Here is a 24,752-nt window from a genome sequence, read left to right as displayed (position 1 = left end):
AAATTTCTGTTTCCCTTTAATCCTGCAGATGATAAGTCATATAGCTCAATTATCTCCCAAGCCTTCTGTCCTCAGTAGCAACTTAATCAGCTTACTTTCATTTTCAAACAGCAAAGGCCAAGGAAGGAGATCAATGTCTTCTGCCATTTATTTCATTGGTGTGTGCCCTTTGCTGCACCAAGTGTACCCACTGGCTGGTGGGGGGCTTGCCAGTGACTGAAATGTACAGTAACTTCATGTTTTTATCCGTCAATTCCCTTTTTAATCTAAGTGTAAGATAGATACATTGATACGTATTTTTATCAACACACCCATATTCTCAGATTTGCGGTTTTTATTGTTACTTCGTAATCCAAACATCTTAGTACATGGGCCATTCTGGAGGTTTTATTAGAATTTTTTAACATTTTTAAAAACAATTTTCAGGGCTGCAACCGTGGCTGCCGTTACGTTCCCCTGTGTTGCTCTTTTATTATTTTTTATTAAGTGTGTTTTTAAGAATAACGTGCTTGCCTTTTTCTTTGGAATGGGAAGCGCCTGTCATTATGTGCCATTGTCTTCCATGTTAATGTATTGTTTCAGTGCAACAAATATTTTAAATTACTATCCTAATTCTCTTGGGTGCCGGGGGAATATATAAAATATTTTTCTGTTGGGAATACACTGGATGAACGACTATTCTAATCCAGTTCTTCTCATGCAAAGCCTGTGAAGGCAGTCGAGCAGACAGAAGCCAGATTATATAGGGCAAGCTCCGATGTCTTAAGACCACGTCTGAGAGCCAGAAACAAGTTCACTATTAAGCCCATTAGACAATTAGGGGAAGGGTAGATTTAATGAAAGGATGGCCTGGATAAAGTCTCTTTTAGTCCTTCCCATTGTCTCTTGTGTTCCCCATGAGCCGGTGCCGTTCAGCATCGAGAGAGAAGGTGCAGGAGAGGTCACAAAGACTCGGCTACACTTGTTGCACTTGAAATAAAAATTCACACGCTGTTGGGTGGGAGACGCCAAGGGTTTTTGACATCTGACAATGACGGGCTGGGGCCTAGGCAAGTCCTCTTCCTATTCCAGATAATAAACATATATATATATATATATATATATTTTTAATAAAGTTAAGAAAAACAGTATTTTCCTGCTACTCCGTGGGCCTATTTCAGGTTATGCTTTCAGGAAAGGCAAACATTTTTCTCTTTTTAATTAGAATGATCCTTCGGTAAATAGTTCGGAAATATTTTGTGGCTAAATGGCGAGTGCCTATATCAGTCGATAGTGTCTTTGCGTCCGTAAATAATTCTGTACCTATTTGTCCTGTATATATCGAGAGGGTTTAAACTGTATCTCTATATAAATATGAAATCCCAGTCCCATAGAAATGACTGATTTTACCACTAAACAAACAAGGACTAATTTACATAAAGAAGGTCGTTTGTGTTCCTCTAACAATGTTTTCAGCAGGAAGGGATCTCTCTGTATAAGACATTTAATAACCCCCCTACACGTCGAGTTTTCCCCCAGCTGGCTTTCCGATACAGCTGCGACGCTTCTCAAATCGCCAATGCAGATGTTTAAAACCGAATATTCATGATCTTTTTGGTACGGTGGAATTTTTCACACCACTTGTCATAAATGTACTTCTCTCTTGATCATCTGATATTATTTTTCTTTACAGTCATTTACACAAGTCTTGATATTTAACCCTTTCCTGCCAATAGCGCGTCGGATCGTCATTCGCCGGCGCCAGCGGGAAACGCAAGTAACTATTGGGGTGTGCCCTAACGGGGAAAGGGGTTCTTTCCCCGTATTTTCTATGCTCGTGTTCTTCATTTTGATTAGTTAATGGTATACAAAATTTTCGTGGTTTTACAATTCCTCTAGATTTTAAATAAAATTATGAGAGCTACATTTGCCATTTACTAGTGAAAAATAAATCAAATCTGCAACATGGAGAGCAGAATCTACTTTTGCATCATATGTCATAAATCATTTCTCCGAAATGCAGCATTCCACCTGGCACTGAAAGGGTTACTGTACCTGTAGATAAGCCAAAGCACTTTATCCAGCCCTCTAAAGCTCAGTGTGGGGGTGGTTATGGATTAACTGATTTGTACCATGTAGGCCTTTTCGTTTTTTTGTGCAGATTGTTATGGCTCTAAGGAGTTAATTACACTGTGATACACTTCTGCTGTGTTCCAATTCTATTCTCAGTGGTGCCTTTTTTTTTTCTTAATTCAAGACGGGTACTATGTGCATTAACATAACATAATAACTTTGAGGGTATATCCAGCAATTTGTAGCACCCTGTGCAGCACCTGGGGATGCTGGGAGTTGTAGTCAAGCAATAGGGTGCAGATCCAAAAATATCAAAGACAGTGGAAGAATTTCATGCCTCGTTGGTGCTACCCTCTCAGTGGTATGTCACCGTTTAAAAAAAAATAATTGCCCAATGAACGAGAAAATGTTCGAAAATCTTGTTATGAACCGTTTTTAGACGTCTTCTATTTTAGTGCTATAAGCTGTAAATTATAAGACTTTTAAGGGTAACTGAGATGCATAAATCCACATTGGTAGAAAAACAGTCCTATTGGGTTTATTATCACCTATAAATGTTTTCTGGAAGCCTTATGGAAAGACTTCCATAGATCTATAAAACATTGAGCAGCAGTCTAAAGAACACCAAATATTACATTAAATGATCAAAATATATCTAGAGTTTAGTGGCGGCAAAGTATTACAATAATAAGCTCATTTTAAACCAAAGACCACTTGATAAGCACCGTGTGTCCGGCGTAATAATCGCCATCCCGCTTGTTCAACGTTCGACAATGTGAACTCTACTGCATTGCCACTACCAAACTCTAGATATGTTTTATATATTAGCTTTACTTTTAGTAGTAGGTTAGTAGTAAATGTTAGTAGTAAATGTATAAACTTAATATTTTATTTATGTACATGGAAGTTGTATTTTATAAGGACCAATATATACAAAAATACATATGTGCTCAATGCACACACACATATACATATATATTCAGTCCCACCCTACGGAGTTGCAACGCTCATGTATTAAATTAGACTTTGGTGTAGGACACTCTACTTAAACTAAAAACAGTAGGACTGCTCATTAAGTTGATAATTAAACATAGATATGATTATTTCCGTGTTTATTGAATGGTGACACCATCCTGTATTGTGCAACATCACTGGGAAGGGGTATAATGGGAGGTAACTGGGGACCCTAATGCAAATTTTCTTAAGCCATAAAAACAGTAAAGCTTTGGATTTAGGGTTTGGGAGTATATTTGGTTTCCGTCCCTATGGGGGTTCAATGTAGGAGATAAATGGCTCGCTGTAGAATATTTTATAAAATGCTTTTATATGATACAGGAAGTCTTGTTTAGGGCGTAGCCTTGTTGTAAATTTGGCACCATTGAATGATTTTTTCCGAGGGGGCGTTGACAATTGATAGAAATAAATATGAAAATCAGACTCCTACTGAGAAAAAGATACATTTAACAGATATTTCTTCTTTACATTGTTTTTTTTGGGGGACAAAAGTCTTAAAATTATGTTTTAAAATGTATTTTTGTAAGTTATCTGGACTCATTATGACATTATTGGGCAGATATGACATCAAAGGTCGAATTTCGAATTTATGTGAATTTTTTTTATTCTAATAAATTTGAATATACTCACATCTCAAATAGGGGGTTATTTAAGAAAAAAATTGAACATCTAATATTCAGTCAAATAGTCCCGAACCAAAAATTTGGATCGAGTTTTCCCTCTGAGAAAAACTCGAATGTCATTATGACATTATTGGGCAGATAAGACATCAAATTTCAACTTTATGTGAATTTTTTTTACTTAAATAAATTTGAATATACTCACACCTCGAATAGGAAGTTATTTAAGAAAAAAAATGGAACGTCTAATATTCGATCAAATAGTCCTGACCCAAAAATTTGAATCGAGTTTTCCCTCCGAGAAAAACTCGGTCAGGAAGGCAATTAACATATTCAAAAGGTTCAACCATTGGCAATGACTTGTAAATGAACTCGGCAGGTTTTAGGTGGCGAATATTCAAATTAGGACTGTTTCCATGGTCAAAGTGGAATAAATCTCACATTCAAATAAGGGATATAAATTTAAATTTGTGAATTTTGACACAAAAAAAACTATTTGAAAAATTCTAATTCTACTTCAAATTTATATTTGACCCTTAATATATCTGCCTCTTTATTTTGGGTAAAATTATTACCTATGTACTATATCCTAAGTATAAGGAAATTTTCATTCTTTATTTTGCCTAAAATGAAACAACTGCCCCCAATATTTTAGGCAGTTTCCAGGCAATATATTAAAATATTTTTAAAGGTTTAACAATTTCTCAAATTCACTGTCACCCAAGGGTGTGTCGCCAACATATCATGTTTGAGAATTTCTGTTTGGAGGGGAGTGAAAAGAATTGACCTTGAGAAATTTGTTGCAGTCGACACAGGAGAACGTTCCTCTAGGAAGACGAGATCAATGACGATGGTGACATCAGAGACAATGAAGCGTTCGTTATTACAATGACAAGCACCTGCTCTTCCAGACAGAACGATTTGGGGATGGCCTGGGGGGGTACATTTATGAATATTTATAAGTAGATTATAAGGATTTCTGTTCCTTCTAATTTGGGTGGATTGTGATTTTTTTTTTTTTAGGGCAGGGGATTCACATGAACTATTCTGGGAAAGGACTCGTAACCCCCTCTTAAATTTTCTTTTGACTAGATTTTTAATTAGCATCTTTTCCAAAAATTTGATAAAAATAATGTTATAAAAATAGCTAAATTTTTCAAGGTGGAAATAAATCAGCTTCTGGCTAAAAATCCTGTATTTGGGATGACGGTCTGAATGATTTATTTGAATTTCGGCAGCATTTGCTGGGGGGGGGCAGCAAAGTCAAATGACTGGGTGGCACTGTTAATGGGCACACTAATCAGAGCCAATCAAAGACACTCAGAGTGCACAGGGTGCCCAATGGAGACTGAATGTAGAGGCAGCATTTTGTCACCCACTGCAGGTGATGACTCCGTTGGGTGCCACCATGACGCTCTGGCGCCATTTTAAAGATTTCTTTTTAGCTGCAGAAAAAGATGCACAAAGGCATCAGTATATGGACTGTAAAAGCATTCTTCATTTTCATTTATTTTTGATTTAAGAGTGAGTCATTACATTGCACCATCTCTTAGCAGAGGTGGTCAGAATCAGACAAGCAAAGGATGTTTTTAATTGTCGGTGACAGATTGTGGTGTGAAGGACGGTGTTTCTAACCTTTGATGGTTTTTAAATGGAAAAAAACAACAACATATTTTTGATGGAAGCAGATTGGTGCTGGGCACAGGGGCCCTGTCAAGCTGCCAGCCTGTAAGCAGTCATCGGGTGGCTTGCGACTGCACTCTTTCTTTGATGGAGGCTTTTTCACATTGTCAACAGGGAAGCCATTTTGTAAAATCTGTTACTGTGCTGCGGGGCACCAGGCTATCGGAGCAATGAGGTGGAGCTTTGTTGTTAAAATACCTCACTTGCAAACCCTCCGCAAAAATTTGCATTTCATTTTATATCTCTTCTGTCAGTGCCTTGTCATACAGTGCTCATGTCCTAATCCTAACCATAATGTTAATCCTAACCCTAATCATAACCCGTAACCTAACCATTACCCTAAACCTAACCATAACCCTAAACCTAACCATAACCCTAACCCTGAACATAACCCTAAATCTAACTATAAACCTAACCCTAACCCTTAACATAACCCTAAACCTAACCATAACCCTAAACCTAACCATAACCCTTACCCTGAACATAACCCTAAACCTAACATAACCCTAACCCTGAACATAACCCTCAACCTAACCATAAACCTAACCCTAACCCTTAACATAACCCTTAACCTAACCATAACCCTAAACCTAACCATAACCCTAAATTTAACCAAAACCCTTACCCTGAACATAACCCTTAACCTAACCATAACCCTAATCCTGAACATAACATTAAACCTAACCTTAATCCTAACCCTAAACCCAACCCTAATCCTAAATCCACATTCTAATCCTAACCCTAATAAATACACATAATACATAGAAGGCAGGAGGGACCAAACTCTTTTCATAGAGGTAGAAATATATTTTGTTAGCAAGGATTGGGTGTCTATTGAGATGCATAATAGGGAATGCAGGATAAAGTTTTGCAGGGTTCTGCCAAATCCAGAGTGCCGGGCCAAACCAAATAAGGAACTTTAATGTCCGTATTTATGGATGATTTTTTAAAAACATAAATTAGGCTTTGGATTCAGTTCAGAGCTTGGACATGTTTTGACATTCAGACAAATCCAAAACTGATGGATTCAATATTTTAGCGTCCAGTTAAACATTTTTAGGTCCCTTTGCAAGACAGAATTTTTATCTGATAAGAGTATAATTCTGCATTGACTTTACTCTAAACCCTGGTTCTGTGGAATTCACCCCCAATAAATATTATTGGACTGTGAAAATGTGTCTGTCACAGTCCTTATGTAGAGTTATTAACTCCTTTCAAGAAGCCAGTAGGGGGCCATGATTGCAGCTTACAGTGGGAGGTGCAGATATCCTGGGAAGGAGTGGGTGGGACTACATTACTTTCATGGCAGCTTACAGGGATGCTGTAAGAGAGGGTGGGACTACATCACTTTGATAGAAAATTTCAGAGGGAGGGGCAGTGTGTCTGTGATTTAAGCAGTGGGTGGGACTAGAACACTAATGGCAGCCTACAGGGTGAGGGATGGGGACTTTGTGTCTTAAGATGTACGTGGGGCTAGATGACTCTGATGGAAACTTACTGGGGGAGGGATGGGGAGTATGTTACTTAAAGGAAAACTATACCCCCTAAATGAATACTTGTAAAATTAAGTGGCATATTAAAGAATCTTATCAAACTGGAATATATATATATATATATATATAATATATATAAGTAAATATTGTCCTTTTACATCTCTTGCCTTGAACTTCCATTTCGTGATGGTCTGTGTGCTGCCTCAGAGATCACCTGACCAGAAATACTGCAGCTCTAACGGTAACAGGAAGAAGTGTGGGAGCAAAAGACACAACTCTGTCTGTTGATTGGCTCATGTGACCTAACAAGTATAGTTTGTTATGTTTGTGTGCACTGTGAATCATACGATCCCAGGGGATGGCCCTTTTTTTTTTTAAATGGAAGTTTTCTATTTATGATTACCCAATGGCACATACTACTACAAAAGTATACTATTGTGAAAATGTTTTATTAACATGAAGCAGGCATTTATGTATGAGCTGTTTTATGCAATATCTTTTTATAGAGACCTACATTGTTCAGGGGGTATAGTTTTCCTTTAAGCAGTAGGTGGGACTAGAAAACTCTGATGGAAGCTTACTGGGGGAGGGACGGGGAGTCTGTGACTAAAGCAGTAGGTGGGACTATAACACTCTAATGGCAGCTTACAGGGGGAGGGGCAAAGGAATTAGTCATTTTATTTATACATCCGACAAAGAATATAAACCATACATTAATTCTTTCATCTTCTGTATAGTGTAGGTTATCCTAGCCCTCTTCCTCTCAGTTTATCGATCCCTTTATCCGTCTGTCTGTCTGTCTGTCTGAATTGTGAGGTCTCAGCAGATCCCCTGCAAGTGCAGGTTCCCAAGAGTTACAGATCTTTCTGTATGCGGAGGCCAGTTTTGCTGAAAATGCAGCTTTTTAAGTAAATCCCCTCAGGAAAAGATCTATATTTAGCATGAAAGAAACGCCGCCGGGATGGGTTCTAGGAAAGACCTGGGATTACATTTTCTGCAGAAGCCGTGAGTTTCTGGGTGAGATTATTCACTGCCAGAGTTTCTTAGAAACAGCCCCTGCCGCTTCCCCCATATCCACTTATAGGAATAGCAAATATTCCCCCAGAAGAAAGAGCAAACGACTCGCACCGTGAATCAGCAGCCGGCGCCTTTATACTGACGAGGGAGAGGCATTCACTGGAGTGTAGAACGTGGCATCAGTGCAAGAACTTTACCTGTGCAAGCAGTTTTATGCTGATTTATCAGTGTTACTTGGGGCGGGGGTAACCCTAACTCTAACCCTAACTCTAACCCTAACCCTAACTCTAACCCTAACTCTAACCCTAACTCTAACCCTAACTCTAACCCTAACTCTAACCCTAACTCTAACCCTAACTCTAACTCTAACCCTAACTGTAACTGCAGATAAAATACAGTCAATGACAGATATACAGATATGGATATAATTTTTTGTGGGCCTGTAACCAATCAAAGCATTTGAACATTCCTAGGGCTATACCAACCAGTAGCTAATCAGAACATTTAGAACTTTTGTCATGGGGTTGGGGGGGTTGTTTACACAGAGGGAAGATAAGGAGAGCCTTGAGGTGCCCTCTGGTTATATATTGGCGCCTATATATATATATATATATTTTATATATATATATATATATATAAAAAATATTCCACTTACTGGCAGCCATGTCAGAGTGTCTCCTACCTCGGTACATTACTAGTGCACACTCCGCACACTTGTATATTGAATGTGAGTGCAGTAATAGTGCACACTCAGCACAATTACTGTATAAAGAGTGTGAGTTCAATACTAGTGCACACTCAGCACAATCACTGTATATAGAGTGTGAGTTAAATACTAGTGCACACTTGGCACAATCAGTGTATATAGGGGCGATTCAAACTAGTGACACTCACACAATTACTGTAAAATAGAGTGGAGTTCAGTACTAGTGCACACTCAGCACAATCACTGTATATAGAGTGTGAGTTCAGTACTAGTGCACACTCAGCACAATCACTGTATATAGAGTGTGAGTTCAGTACTAGTGCACACTCAGCATAATCACTGTATATAGAGTGTGAGTTCAGTACTAGTGCACACTCAGCACAATCACTGTATAGAGAGTGTGAGTTCAGTACTAGTGCACACTCAGCACAATCACTGTATATAGAGTGTGAGTTCAATACTAGTGCACACTCGGCACAATCAGTGTATATAGGGTGCGAGTTCAATACTAGTGCACACTCAGCACAATCACTGTATATAGATTGTGAGTTCAGTACTAGTGCACACTCAGCACAATCACTGTATATAGAGTGTGAGTTAAATACTAGTGCACACTCAGCACAATCACTGTATATAGAGTGTTAGTTCAATACTAGTGCACACTCAGCAAAATCACTGTATATAGGGTGTGAGTTCAGTTCTTCTCCAGCGTGAACATCCCTAATTTGGCCAGTCTTTCCTCATAGCTAAGATTTTCCCTTTACCAGCTTAGTTGCCCTTCTCTGTCCCCTCTCTAATACAATAATGTCCTGTTTGAGTGATGGAGACCAAAACTGAACTGCATATTCTAGATGGGGCCTTACCAGTGCTCTATACAGTGGGACCCCCTCCTCCCGTGACTCTCTGCCCCATTTAATACAAGTCAAGATCTTATTTGCCCTTGATGCTGCTGACTGGCATTGCTTGCTAACAGACAAGTTTATTATCTACAAGGACTCCAAGCTCCGTCTCCATATGGATTTGCCTAGTGCAGTCCCATTAAGGGTATAAGTGGATATTGTTACATCCCAGGTGCAGGACTTTACATTTATCAACATTGAATCTCATTTGCCACTTAGCTGCCCAGATTGCCAGTTAGTCAAGATCCTGTTGCAAGTGCCACATCCTGGATGGAATTAATTGGGCTGATAGTTTTGTGTCATCTGCAAACACTGATACATTACTTACAATCCCCTCCCCTAAGTCATTAATGAACCTATCCTTCATAAAGCCATGCGTATTGTTGCTCATAATGTCATTCACTAGGACAACATTTTGAATGAGATCCCTTAACAAGCCTTCAAATAATTTGCCCACCACAGATGTCAGATTTACTGGCCTATAATTGCCAGGCTGAGATCGTAATCCCTTTTTAAATATTGGAATAACATCAGCTTTTCTCCAATCCATAGGCACCATACCAGATGAAAGTGAATCTGAGAAAATCAGAAATAGGGGCTGGTCTAAAACTGAACTAAGCCCATTAGAACCCGGGGGTGTATGCCGTCAGGCCCAGGAGCCTTGTTTACATTAATTTTTAATTAAAGCTTTATGAATCATAACCTGAGTCAGCCACTGACTAGATTGAGCTGAGCCATTAGTGCAGCTATTAAGTGAGCCTGGGAACTCACACTCCTCTATTGTATACACTGAAGAAAAGAACTGATTTAACACATTTGCCTTTTCTGTATCTGTTACAACCATACTGGTACCATTATTTAATGGAGCAACACTCTCAACCTGCATCTTTTTACTATTAATATATTTAATAAACTTTTTAGGGTTAGTTTTCACCTCCACCGCAATTAACTCTTCATTTCTTTTCTTAGCCTTCCGGATTGCTGATTTACAACATTTATTACAGTGTTTATATTCATTAAATGCAGCTTCTGTCCCTACAGATTTGTAGTTATTTAATGCCTTTCTCTTCTTCCCTATTAACTTCTTTACTTCTGTATTAAGCCACACAGGATGATTCTTAGAACTTCTACATTAGCTTTTCCAAAATTCATGGTTTTTGTTGCCCCGGTGTATAATTGTTTTTTGCACCAGACATTAAATGATATAACATTATGGTCACTATTACCCAGTTACTATATGTAATGCAGTGATTTCACTATTAGTGCACATTTGGGAGAACTTTCTGTGCTGACTTTTATGATGATTTTGGTAATTCCACTCATTGTTGCAAATGTTACACTAATGAATCTTTATTGTTCTATACACAGGTGAGAATGGTTTCTGGGTCTCCTGTTGCACAACTGAAAGAGTGTGGTGAAAATATAGCACATTTCCCAGCATTCCCTGTGGCAGATGCCTCGTGAGCCCTGGCACAATTACTTGGCAATGCGTGAGATTTGTCCTCTGCTCCTTTTATTGGCTGCCTGTGGAGTTTGCACAATCCCAAGATCACAATGGGAATTCCCAATAACTATCAAGGATAAGGACGGATGGAACTATCCCTTTAAGAACTCCAAAGGGATCAACCTTTAAGAGATTCCTGCCCTCAAATTAGTTTGGCAGCTATCGCTTTAAGAGACGTGGTGATGCCCACCCTTAAGGATATCTGGGATTTAACTGGGAAGATTTGGCATTGGTGTAACATCATTCTCCTTATTGTGTCTTCCCTATAGTAGTGACCCCCGGGATCCTCCTCACCACTGGTAGGTGCACATTTACTTACTGCTGATGCTCCCCAATAATAATCATAGCAGGGTGACTGTTACCCCAATGTTTTTATATATCTGTAACCTTGTTATGAGCTAAGGGGGCCCAGTCTGAAGGTGATTTGGGGTGAGTGTTTATTTGTACCCTGGGTACCCCTGGAACTATAGCAGGGTGACTGTTACCCCAATGTTTCTATATATCTGTAACCTTGTTATGAGCTAAGGTTGCCCAGTCTGAAGATCAGTTAGGGGGAGATTTGGGGTGAGTGCTTATTTGTGCCCTGGGTACCCCTGCAAGTATAGCAGGGTGACACCCCAATGTTTCTATATATCTGTAACCTTGTTATGAGCTAAGGGGGCCCAGTCTGAAGGTCAGTTAGGGGGAGATTTGGGGTGAGTGCTTATTTGTACCCTGGGTACCCCTGGAACTATAGCAGGGTGACTGTTACCCCAATGTTTCTATATATCTGTAACCTTGTTATGAGCTAAGCGGGCCCAGTCTGAAGGTCAGTTAGGGGGAGATTTGGGGTGAGGGCTTATTTGTACCCTGGGTACCCCTGGAACTATAGCAGGGTGACACCCCAATGTTTCTATATATATCTGTAACCTTGTTATGAGCTAAGGGGGCCCAGTCTGAAGGTCAGTTAGGGGGAGATTTGGGGTGAGTGCTTATTTGTGCCCTGGGTACCCCTGGAACTATAGCAGGGTGACACCCCAATGTTTCTATATATCTGTAACCTTGTTATGAGCTAAGGGGGCCAGTCTGAAGGCCAGTTAGGGGGAGATTTGGCGGTGAGTGCTTATTTGTACCCTGGGTACCCCTGGAACTATAGCAGGGTGACTGTTACCCCAATGTTTCTATATATCTGTAACCTTGTTATGAGCTAAGGGGGCCCAGTCTGAAGGTCAGTTAGGGGGAGATTTGGGGTGAGTGCTTATTTGTACCCTGGGTACCCCTGGAACTATAGCAGGGTGACTGTTACCCCAAATGGATAGCTGTGGAGGGTAAATAAATGTCAGACCTCCAAAGTGGGGTGGGTTGAGAGTGAAATCGTCTGATGCAGGTTAGTAATGATTGGTGCACAATAAATACAAGTATTGTTACTAATCTAGTATTACATTGCTACAGGACTAGTAGTGCTACATAGTGTAGTTTTGCATTATTAGTGCAGTTGGCAGATATACTGTGTATAGTGGTGGGGGGTTCAGTGCTTAAAAAGTGAAATTCTTGCTTATTATTATTGCATTTTAACACAGTGATTGTGCATATTGCACATAATTAGTCTGTGTGGGGGAGTCAGTTAGGGGTAAAGGCAGGTGGGGCTGTTTCAGGTACTTTAAGCACCAGGTTATTACATTTATATTACTTGCAGACTCAGCAGAATCCATTGTTTGTTGTAGTCACTACTTGTGTAGCCTCGGGGGAATCACTGTATAGAATTCAGTTTGTTCATGTTTAGTGCACACTCAGCAAATATACTGTACATTGTGCCATGAGTTTACTATTAGTGCACACATACACACCAGCATCACTATATAACATTACTATAGATGCAATACAACTGAGTTCATTATTATTACACAGGTCTGTATATATATAGTGTTGGGAATTCACAATGTATGCACACTCAGCAGAGTGACTGTATATAGTGAGTTCACAATTAGTGCACACTCATCAGAATAACTGTATATAATGTGAATTCACAATTAGTGCACACTCAGTTAAATAACTGTATATAAAGTGAGTTCACAATTAGTGTACACGCAGCAGAGTGATTGTGTATGATGTGAGTTCACAATTAGTGCACACTCAGCAGAGTGACTGTATATAATGTGAGTTCACAATTAGTGCACACAGCTGAATAACTATCTAAAGTGAGTTCACAATTAGTGCACACTCCACTGAATAACTGTGCAGTATATAAAGTGAGTTCACAATTAGTGCACATGCAGCAGAATAACTATATAATGTGGGTTCACAATTAGTGCACACTCAGCTGAATAACTGTATTATATGATGTGAGTTCACAATTAGAGCACACTCCACTGAATACTGTATATAAAGTGAGTTCACACTTAGTGAGCACTCAGCAGAATGACTTTATATGATGTGAGTTCACAATTAGTGCACACTCTGCTGAATAACTGTATATAAAGTGAGTTCATTATTAGTGCACACTCAGCAGAGTAACTGTATATGATGAGTTCACAATTAGTGCACCCTAAGCTGAATAACTGTATATAAAGTGAGTTCACAATTAGTGCACGCTCAGCAGAGTAACTGTATATAAAGTGAGTTCATTATTAGTGCACACTCAGCTGAGTAACTGCATATAAAGTGAGTTCACAATTAGTGCACACTCAGCTGAGTGACTGTATATAAAGTGAGTTCACAATTAGTGCACACTCAGCTGATGTTTTCTGTATTTATACAGTGAGTTCACAATTAGTGCACACTCAGCTGAGTGACTGTATATAAAGTGAGTTCACAATTAGTGCACACTCAGCTGAGTGACTGTATATAAAGTGAGTTCACAATTAGTGCACACTCAGCTGAGTGACTGTATATAAAGTGAGTTCACAATTAGTGCACACTCAGCTGAGTGACTGTATATAAAGTGAGTTCACAATTAGTGCACACTCAGCTGAGTGACTGTATATACAGTGAGTTCACAATTAGTGCACACTCAGCTGAGTGACTGTATATAAAGTGAGTTCACAATTAGTGCACACTCAGCTGAGTGACTGTTATATACAGTGAGTTCACAATTAGTGCAACACTCAGCTGAGTGACTGTATATAAAGTGAGTTCACAATTAGTGCACACTCAGCTGAGTGGAACTGTAATATACAGTGAGTTCACAATTAGTGCACACTCAGCTGAGTGACTGTATATAAAGTGAGTTCACAATTATGTGCACACTCAGCTGAGTGACTGTATATACAGTGAGTTCACAATTAGTGCACACTCAGCTGAGTGACTGTATATAAAGTGAGTTCACAATTAGTGCACACTCAGCTGAGTGACTGTATATACAGTGAGTTCACAATTAGTGCACACTCAGCTGAGTGACTGTATATAAAGTGAGTTCACAATTAGTGCACACTCAGCTGAGTGACTGTATATAAAGTGAGTTCACAATTAGTGCACACTCAGCTGAGTGACTGTATATATACAGTGAGTTCACAATTAGTGCACACTCAGCTGAGTGACTGTATATAAAGTGAGTTCACAATTAGTGCACACTCAGCTGAGTGACTGTATATACAGTGAGTTCACAATTAGTGCACACTCAGCTGAGTGACTGTATATAAAGTGAGTTCACAATTAGTGCACACTCAGCTGAGTGACTGTATATACAGTGAGTTCACAATTAGTGCACACTCAGCTGAGTGACTGTATATATAAAGTGAGTTCACAATTAGTGCACACTCAGCTGAGTGACTGTATATACAGTGAGTTCACAATTAGTGCACACTCAGCTGAGTGACTGTATATAAAGTGAGTTCACAATTAGTGCACACTCAGCTGAGGTGACTGTATATTAAAGTGAGTTCACCAATTAGTGCACACTCAGCTGAGGTGACTGTATATACAGTAAGTGCTCCACAATTAGTGCACACTCAGCTGAGTGACTGTATATAAAGTGAGTTCACAATTAGTGCACACTCAGCTTGAGTGACTGTATATACAGTGAGTTCACAATTAGTGCACACTCAGCTGAGTGACTGTAATATAAAGTGAGTTCACAATTAGTGCACACTCAGCTGAGTGACTGTATATACAGTGAGTTCACAATTAGTGCACACTCAGCTGAGTGACTGTATATAAAGTGAGTTCACAATTAGTGCACACTCAGCTGAGTGACTGTATATAAAGTGAGTTCACAATTAGTGCACACTCAGCTGAGTGACTGTATATGCAGTGAGTTCACAATTAGTGCACACTCAGCTTGCAGTGACTGTATATAAAGTGAGTTCAACAATTAGTGCACACTCAGCTGAGTGACTGTATATTACAGTGAGTTCACAATTAGTGCACACTCAGCTGAAGTGACTGTATATAAAGTGAGTTTCACAATTAGTGCACACTCAGCTGAGTGCACTGTATATAAAGTGAGTTCACAATTAGTGCACACTCAGCCTGAGTGACTGTATATACAGTGAGTTCACAATTAGTGCACACTCAGCTGAGTGACTGATATATAAAGTGAGTTCACAATTAGTGCACACTCAGCTGAGTACTGTATATTACAGTGAGTTCACAATTAGTGCACACTCTCAGCTGAGTGACTTGTATTATAAAGTGAGTTCACAATTAGTGCACACTCAGCTGAGTGACTGTATATAAAGTGAGTTCACAATTAGTGCACACTCAGCTGAGTGACTGTAATATACAGTGAGTCACAATTAGTGCACACTCAGCTGAGTGACTGTATATTTAAAGTGAGTTCACAATTAGTGCACACTCAGCTGAGTGATCTGTATATACAGTGAGTTTCACAATTAGTTGCACACTCAGCTGAGTGACTGTATATAAAGTGAGTTCTACAATACGTTGCACAACTCAGCTGATGGACTGTATATACAGTGAGTTCACAATTAGTGCACACTCAGCTGATGTGACTGTATATAAAGTGAGTTCACAATTAGTGCACACTCAGCTGAGTGACTGTATATAAAGTGAGTTTCACAATTAGTGCACCACTCAGCTGAGTGACTTGTATATGCAAGTGAGTTCACAATAGTGCACACTCAGCTGAGTGACTGTATATAAAGTGAGTCACAATTAGTGCACACTCAGCTGAGTGACTGTATATACAGTGAGTTCACAATTAGTGCCACACTCAGCTGAGTGACTGTATATAAAGTGAGTTCACAATTAGTGCACACTCAGCTGAGTGACTGTATATACAGTGAGTTCACAATTAGTGCACACTCAGCTGAGTGACTGTATATACAGTGAGTTCACAATTAGTGCACACTCAGCTGAGTGACTGTATATAAAGTGAGTTCACAATTAGTGCACACTCAGCTGAGTGACTGTATATACAGTGAGTTCACAATTAGTGCACACTCAGCTGAGTGACTGTATATAAAGTGAGTTCACAATTAGTGCACACTCAGCTGAGTGACTGTATATAAAGTGAGTTCACAATTAGTGCACACTCAGCTGAGTGACTGTATATACAGTGAGTTCACAATTAGTGCACACTCAGCTGAGTGACTGTATATAAAGTGAGTTCACAATTAGTGCACACTCAGCTGAGTGACTGTATATACAGTGAGTTCACAATTAGTGCACACTCAGCTGAGTGACTGTATATATTGCTGTAGTTCTTTATGGGGTTGTGTGTTAGTAATTGCACTTGTGACGCTCTGTTGTGCAGTTGTTGTGCCGCAGTAACAGGCGGGGCCACAGGTCTGTGGGGTTCAGCTGAGATGGTGCAGAGGGGTGTTGTGATGGGGCCCCGGGGCACATTAGAATGTGCAAGAATGAGCCGGGGTGGACAGGAGAGGGATGTGCCTGGGGTGCAGTGGTGTGTTTGGGGGTGCTAGGCAAGTACTTCATATGTCACCTACCCCTAGTCAGTACACACAGCACCTTCTGACCCAATAGACACAATTTTGACCCCAATATAATACACAAAACCTTTCCTCTTTCATTTCACCTCAAATTGGATGTGATTGGAACGTGTGTGAGTGATTGCACTCTTGTCCTTAGTAACTGGGCCCTAAGTTGTGCAAAGCTTTATGTGCATTTCTCTGCGTATCCACCGTGTGCATCGGTCTGTCTCAGTAGTGAGGGGTTAAATGTGTTTGCACTGCCCTAGGGGTTAAACTACTGAAACTGTATCTGCCACTGTGGCCGAATTAACCCCTTATTCAAGCTTCTTGCCACACAGACACATTATATTTCTTCAATTATTGCCCTTTAACTGATGAACCAATATTACAAGGTGAACTTCCCCTTTTGTGCTACTGGCCCTTTAACTGCAGACAGGGAGGCTGTTTTACATGCGCTCGTTATGAGGAAGCCCCAGAGAGGGAAAAGGCAGCAGCTGCGCATGGGCTGCAGGAATGAATTGCGAGCAAGAGACACAGCCCCAAATAAGCAGAAAGCAGGCGGGAGATCGGGGAGTCTTCAACTTGCACACGAGACAATTAAAGGGGGACCTATCAGTTGACGCACCCAAACAGAGGGGTTTGCGGGGGGCTCTCTCTTGTGCAACAGCATTAAAGTTATCACGTCACCTCCAGATGTTATTTAATGTAAGTCACATCAAAAATAGTCTTTAACCCTTTATTTTATACACGTGTCAGTGTCACCCCCATATCATATATGCACATAATGTAAGTGTATAATATATAGGCACAGCCCCCCATCTTTCCCCTGTCACCCCCATATCATATATGCACATAATGTAAGTGTATAATATATAGGCACAGATATACCCCCATCTTTCCCCTGTCACCCCCATATCATATATGCACATAATGTAAGTGTATAATATATAGGCACAGCCCCCATCTTTCCCCTGTCACCCCCATATCATATATGCACATAATGTAAGTGTATAATATATAGGCACAGCCCCCCATCTTTCCCCTGTCACCCCATATCATATATGCACATAATGTAAGTGTATAATATATAGGCACAGATATACCCCCATCTTTCCCCTGTCACCCCCATATCATATATGCACATAATGTAAGTGTATAATATATAGGCACAGCCCCCCATCTTTCCTCTGTCACCCCCATATCATATATGCACATAATGTAAGTGTATAATATATAGGCACAGCCCCCCATCTTTCCCCTGTCACCCCAATATCATATATGCACATAATGTAAGTGTTAATAATTATAGGCACAGATATACCCCCATCTTTCATCTGTCACCCTCATATCAATATGCACATAATGTAAGTGTATAATATATAGGCACAGCCCCCCATCTTTCCTCTGTCACCCCCATATCATATATGCACATAATGTAAGTGTATAATATATAGGCACAGCCCCCCATTATGTTATTGGGGGACACGGTGCTGTTTTCTATATCAAATCCTTTATAGACTATGGAGGTGAGGGTCACTTCCCCTTGTATATTCTTATATAGGAATGTTATGGGCCCTGTGAGATTTTGTCTCATCGTATCTGTTGCCTCTCAGACTGTGATTATGATCTCTGTGTTTCCTGCTCAAACCACAACTTGTGACAAACTCAGGGCGAGTCTTGTGTCTCATCACCCGATGCATCTGCCTCTCCTCTCTGCCTGCTGCAAATACACAAAGTCTGAACTGCTCTGCAAATGGTCTTCTTGCTTCTCTTTGCCTTCTTTGCTCTGCCTCTTCCCAATCTAGAATGTTCTAGCTAGAATCTCAGCTGCCATAAAGCAGGACAGGACTGTTGCTTACAATGGGGATCAGATAGGATCTGTGCAGCCACTGGGACAGAATGTTCTGTTATACAGATAGCTAGAATCTCAGCTGCCATAAAGCAGGACAGGACTGCTGCTTACAATGGGATCAGATAGGATCTGTGCAGCCACTGGGACAGAATGTTCTGTTATACAGATAGCTAGAATCTCAGCTGCCATAAGCAGGACAGGACTGCTGCTTACAATGGGGATCAGATAGGATCTGTGCAGCCACTGGGACAGAATGTTCTGTTATACAGATAGCTAGAATCTCAGCTGCCATAAAGCAGGACAGGACTGCTGCTTACAATGGGGATCAGATAGGATCTGTGCAGCCACTGGGACAGAATGTTCTGTTATACAGATAGCTAGAATCTCAGCTGCCATAAAGCAGGACAGGACTGCTGCTTACAATGGGGATCAGATAGGATCTGTGCAGCCACTGGGACAGAATGTTCTGTTATACAGAGAGCTAGAATCTCAGCTGCCATAAAGCAGGACAGGACTGCTGCTTACAATGGGGATCAGATAGGATCTGTGCAGCCACTGGGACAGAATGTTCTGTTATACAGATAGCTAGAATCTCAGCTGCCATAAAGCAGGACAGGACTGCTGCTTACAATGGGGATCAGATAGGATCTGTGCAGCCACTGGGACAGAATGTTCTGTTATACAGATAGCTAGAATCTCAGCTGCCATAAAGCAGGACAGGACTGCTGCTTACAATGGGGATCAGATAGGATCCTGCCCCGGTCTCCCATTGGAGGAAACAGTGGCCCCCTGACACTAACTGCCCTCTCTGCATTGCTGGTTCTGACTTCTGAAACAGTGTAGCGAGTGAGGCCTCCCAAGCAGGCAGTAAATGGTGCTGTACTTTGGTTTTTGAAAGTATATTAGGAGCCTAGAGAGATTGCTCTGTTTCTTTACCATCCATTTCTCCTGATACTCTTTGTAAGACCAAGACTTGACTGTTTGCTCTAACAGGTTATTCAAGGTCAACTAACATGTCTCTAAATGTGCGACTCGACCCATCTCTGTGTCACTGACCTTGAGCATGCTCAGTGCCGAGGGAACCCAATTCAGCACAACACATCACAACATTAGTGGCATAGGGCTGCTGTATATGATCCATTGTGTAGCAGCCATATTGTCTCAGATAGAGATGTCCAGCTTGTGGACCACAGAAGGGGCTGATGGACTAACCCCCCAGTTCTCACTTGTGATTTGGGGTGTATTCTATGGGACTCAGTAGGACCCCAAGTTACTTTGGATTTCAATTTCAATTTTATGTTGAACCAAAGACAGTTCTGAAATGTCCACATTTCTTGGCTATTTAGCGTAAGATCTGATAATGTTCCCCTTGGGTGTTGTGATGTTGGAAATAAATTCTGGTTCAAATTTTGGGTGTATTCTATGGGACTCAGTAGGACCCCAAGTTAGTTTGGATTTCAATTTTATTGTTTAATCAAAGATGGTCTAGGAATTTTCCTATTTCTTGGCTATTTAGAATGAAATCTGTTAATGTTCCCTTTGGGTGTCGTGATATTAGAAAGAAATTCTGGTTGAAATTTTGGATGTATTCTATGGGATTCCTTAGGACCCCAAATTTGTTTGGATTTCAATTTTATTGTTGAATCAAAGATGGTCTAGGAGTTTTCCTATTTCTTGGCTATTTACAATGAAATCTGTTAATGTTCCCTTTGGGTGTCGTGATATTAGAAAGAAATTCTGGTTGAAATTTTGGGTGTATTCTATGGGATTCCTTAGGACCCCAAATTAGTTTGGATTCCAATTTTCAGTATTTCTTGGCCATTTAGAATAAGATCTGTTAATGTTCTCCTTGGGTGTCGTGATATTAGAAAGAAATTCTGATTGAAATTTTGGGTGTATTCTAAGGGATTCCTTAGGACCCCAAATTAGTTTGGATTTCAGTTTTATTGTTGAATCAAAGACAGTCTAGGAATTTTCCTATTTCTTGGCTATGTAAAATGGAATCTGTTAGGGGCTGATTTACCAAAATTCGAATTTATCTAAATTTTTCCTGAAAACAAAGTCGACCTAACTCCCTTCCACGAATTTAACTCATTTATCAATAATGTTTCTCTAACAAATCGAAGCACCAAAACGTCATGAAAAAATTAAGTGTCAATTCATATTGTACGATGGATACTCCAAAAACTCAATATTATAACATTTTCTCTGCAAAAAGTTTTTCGAATTATGGGACGAAAACCACTTTTTCTGATTATCCAGCGCAAATCATGATGTTAATGGCGATCTGCCATTGACTTTTACATGGTCTCAACAGGTTTGAGATGGAGTATTTCGGATTCTGATTTTTAGCAGCTTTAGGTTATAATAAATCTCTACGAAAAAAATCGCTTTAACCTTAAAAACCTTGAGGTTTAATAAATTAGCCGCATAATGTTCCCTTTGGGTGTCATGGGATATTAGAAAGAAATTCTGATTGAAATTTTGTGTGTATTCTATAGAACTCACTAGTTCCCCAGATTAATTTGCTTCTTTTTGCTGTACTTCGTCTATAATTTTTGGAATTCGACACATAGCAAATTCTTCACAAATTAATGATTTGGCCAAATTCCGTTTGAATTGGAACCATAATTTTAAATCTGGAATTAAAAACGTGCATCATGAACAAATTTTCAGTTTTAAGCTGGACAGAGAGTCAAATGGTTTCACCCGAACGGAGTCTGAACCCTAAAAATCCAGCCGCATCTGAACCCTGCAAAAAGTTTTGGGATTGGGCAGAATCCGGAGCCAGTTCTGGATTTGGTGTATGTCTGATGTATTTCGATTTGCTGTAGAAAAGAGAAGAGAGTGGATGGTGGGGAGGTGGTTCCAAAACAGGGGGATAAACTTTTTTGGCACAAAAAGATCGGAAATTGAAAATTGATTTAAGACTTTCTCTCAAACGTGTCCCGTGTCGTTGGGCTGCTGGAGGGTTACACGTCCAGTACCAAATAACTGTTCCAACAAAACCTTAAACCTTGATGAAGTGAATGTTTTATGGCCGTCCTGCGCCTCCTTCTCTATAAACGCACCCCTATGTTGCCTACCGCGGCCCATCTAGAATTTCCTCTAGTACCAGCCAGTTCCAAATTTGAAGTCACCGCTGATAATTAAGGGGGTGGGGGGTTACTGTGATCCCAGCAAACAACTTTGTAATTTGGTAGTAAATGAATAAAAATCACAGGGAAAATAATACAATATCCGTCTCAGGGGCTTCAAGGTGGACTTGGTTATATCTGATTAAAGGTTTGGGATTTTTCTCATTAGTATTCATTCCTGGGATCAGACTTACTTCCATCTGGGGATGGTCTCAGGACCAGGACAGATACAATGTGGCCCCTAGACAAGTAGAGTGTGGCGCTTGTCTTGATTTATTATGTAAAACAAGGATCCCGGGTCCCCTCTGCTGTCTGCTGTCAGGATTTGTAACAGTTGTGATGACAGTAGGACAAGATGGGGACAGTAGGACAAGATGGAGACAGTAGGGCAAGATGGAGACAGTGGGACAAGATGGAGACAGTGGGACAAGATGGAGACAGTAGGGCAAGATGGAGACAGTGGGACAAGATGGAGACAGTGGGACAATGTGGAGGCAGTAGGACAAGATGAAGACTAGGGCAAGATGGAGATAATATGGAAATATGCAGACAACAGAGCAAAATGGAGATAATATGGCAACATGAAGACAGTAGGACAAGATGGAGACAGTAGGGCAAGATGGAGACAGTAGGACAAGATGGAGACAGTAGAACAAGATGGAGACAGTAGGACAAGATGGAGACAGTAGGACAAGATGGAGACAGTAGGACAAGATGGAGACAGTAGGGCAAGATGGAGACAGTAGGACAAGATGGAGACAGAAGGGCAAGATGGAGACAGTAAGGCAAGATGGAGACAGTAGGACAAGATAGGGACAGTAGGCCAACATGGAGACAGTAGGACAAGATGGAGACAGTAGGGCAAGATGGAGACAGTGTGGCAAGATGGAGATAATATGGAAATATGGAGACAATAGGAGAAGACGGAGAAAGACAATTGGGAGACAGCTGGCAAGTTGAAGACAATAAGACTATATATTTGAGCTACCGTAGATTACATTTACTCTTTTTACTTCCTGCAGTATCATTCCCCCGATAACTCCAGTCTGCCAATCAGAGGCCAAGAAAGGAAGCAGATTGGTTGAGTGATTGCAGCAGATCTGGCCATACACTTGTATGTGAAATCTGGGATTAGTAGGGCATGACATGTCACAGAGATATTTTTAGAGTCTCAGTCTGACTGAGGCAGTGGAGAAGGGGGGTCCCCGTGTGAGACAATATGTCCCTGCCCATCGTCGGCTGCACAAAGACCCTCTGTACTTTCCCCCTAGGACTCAGGGTCCCACGTCAGACCCGCCCAGGACACAGGGCCACTTAAGGTCACTTCAAGATAAAACGCCGGCTGAGCAAATATTTGAGTCTTTAATAATTAGCACAAAGGCTGTTTGTAATCCCAGGCTTGGACTTCATTAAAGGGTAATATATATATATATATAAAGCAACTCACGTCTCTTTTATTGGATAAAGAAGAAAGGCCAACTAATCTAATCTCTGTATTAAAGGTCATCAGCCTGTCTGAGCCTCCGACCTGTCACCAACCAATAGTAATATCTCTAATAACAGCTTCATTGCAGATATATCCATAGACTGATCCCAGCAAAGTGACAAACTCCTCTCCAACAGCTCAATACTCATCAGGCTTCCTCCTTCTCCAGAGCAGCAGTCCTGTCCTGCTTTATGGCAGCTGAGATTCTAGCTATCTGTATAACAGAACATTCTGTCCCAGTGGCTGCACAGATCCTATCTGATCCCCATTGTAAGCAGCAGTCCTGTCCTGCTTTATGGCAGCTGAGATTCTAGCTATCTGTATAACAGAACATTCTGTCCCAGTGGCTGCACAGATCCTATCTGATCCCCATTGTAAGCAGCAGTCCTGTCCTGCTTTATGGCAGCTGAGATTCTAGCTATCTGTATAACAGAAACATTCTGTCCCAGTGGCTGCACAGATCCTATCTGATCCCCATTGTAAGCAGCAGTCCTGTCCTGCTTTATGGCAGCTGAGATTCTAGCTATCTGTATAACAGAGCATTCTGTCCCAGTGGCTGCACAGATCCTATCTGATCCCCATTGTAAGCAGCAGTCCTGTCCTGCTTTATGGCAGCTGAGATTCTAGCTATCTGTATAACAGAACATTCTGTCCCAGTGGCTGCACAGATCCTATCTGATCCCCATTGTAAAGCAGCAGTCCTGTCCTGCTTTATGGCAGCTGAGATTCTAGCTATCTGTATAACAGAACATTCTGTCCCAGTGGCTGCACAGATCCTATCTGATCCCCATTGTAAGCAAGCAGTCCTGTCCTGCTTTATGGCAGCTGAGATTCTAGCTATCTGTATAACAGAACATTCTGTCCCAGTGGCTGCACAGATCCTATCTGATCCCTATTGTAAGCAGCAGTCCTGTCCTGCTTTATGGCAGCTGAGATTCTAGCTATCTGTATAACAGAACATTCTGTCCCAGTGGCTGCACAGATCCTATCTGATCCCCATTGGAAGCAGCAGTCCTGTCCTGCTTTATGGCTGAGATTAAAGCTGCCCTGCCTAGTGCATATAATATAAAAGCGCAGTAGAAAGGGGAAGTTTGACCTTACAATACCCGTGTGAGTAATAATCAGGGTAAATGATCTACAGAAGCCGTTACAAGTGACGGGGATCTTGGAAGAGATATTTGCCCAGGGCAGTGGCTGGGGCTGTTTCTCAGGCCCGGGGCCAATACATTTTGCAGGGGGCAGATCCCGTCCTTAAATAACCTCGGCCGCATGGGCAGAAGTGCAGCACGTTTGCTTATCTGCTGATTGCGACACAGGACGTGTTTTCTATACAAACACTGGATAAGAATAGAACCTGGGACTGAAAGCTTTAACCCTTTGAGTTTCAGCATGGGGTGCTGGGGGTAGTTTCACAGGCCT

The 24,752-nt window shown here is 40.8% G+C and overlaps 1 long non-coding RNA gene across 1 annotated transcript in view; it reads left to right on the top strand.

Annotated features, from left to right (window-relative positions):
• The window catches only part of LOC108710718, a 34,574-nt gene that overhangs the window by 1,510 nt on the left and 8,312 nt on the right, over positions 1-24,752 (top strand). The window contains exon 3 of the long non-coding RNA XR_001934773.2: positions 10,853-11,287. This is a non-coding gene — a long non-coding RNA (uncharacterized LOC108710718). The remainder of the gene's footprint in view (positions 1-10,852; positions 11,288-24,752) is intronic.

The sequence above is a fragment of the Xenopus laevis genome, chromosome 3L (assembly GCF_017654675.1).
Source record: "Xenopus laevis strain J_2021 chromosome 3L, Xenopus_laevis_v10.1, whole genome shotgun sequence".
NCBI classification, from domain to species: Eukaryota; Metazoa; Chordata; class Amphibia; order Anura; family Pipidae; genus Xenopus; species Xenopus laevis.
This window is presented reverse-complemented; position numbering and strand designations above follow the sequence as displayed.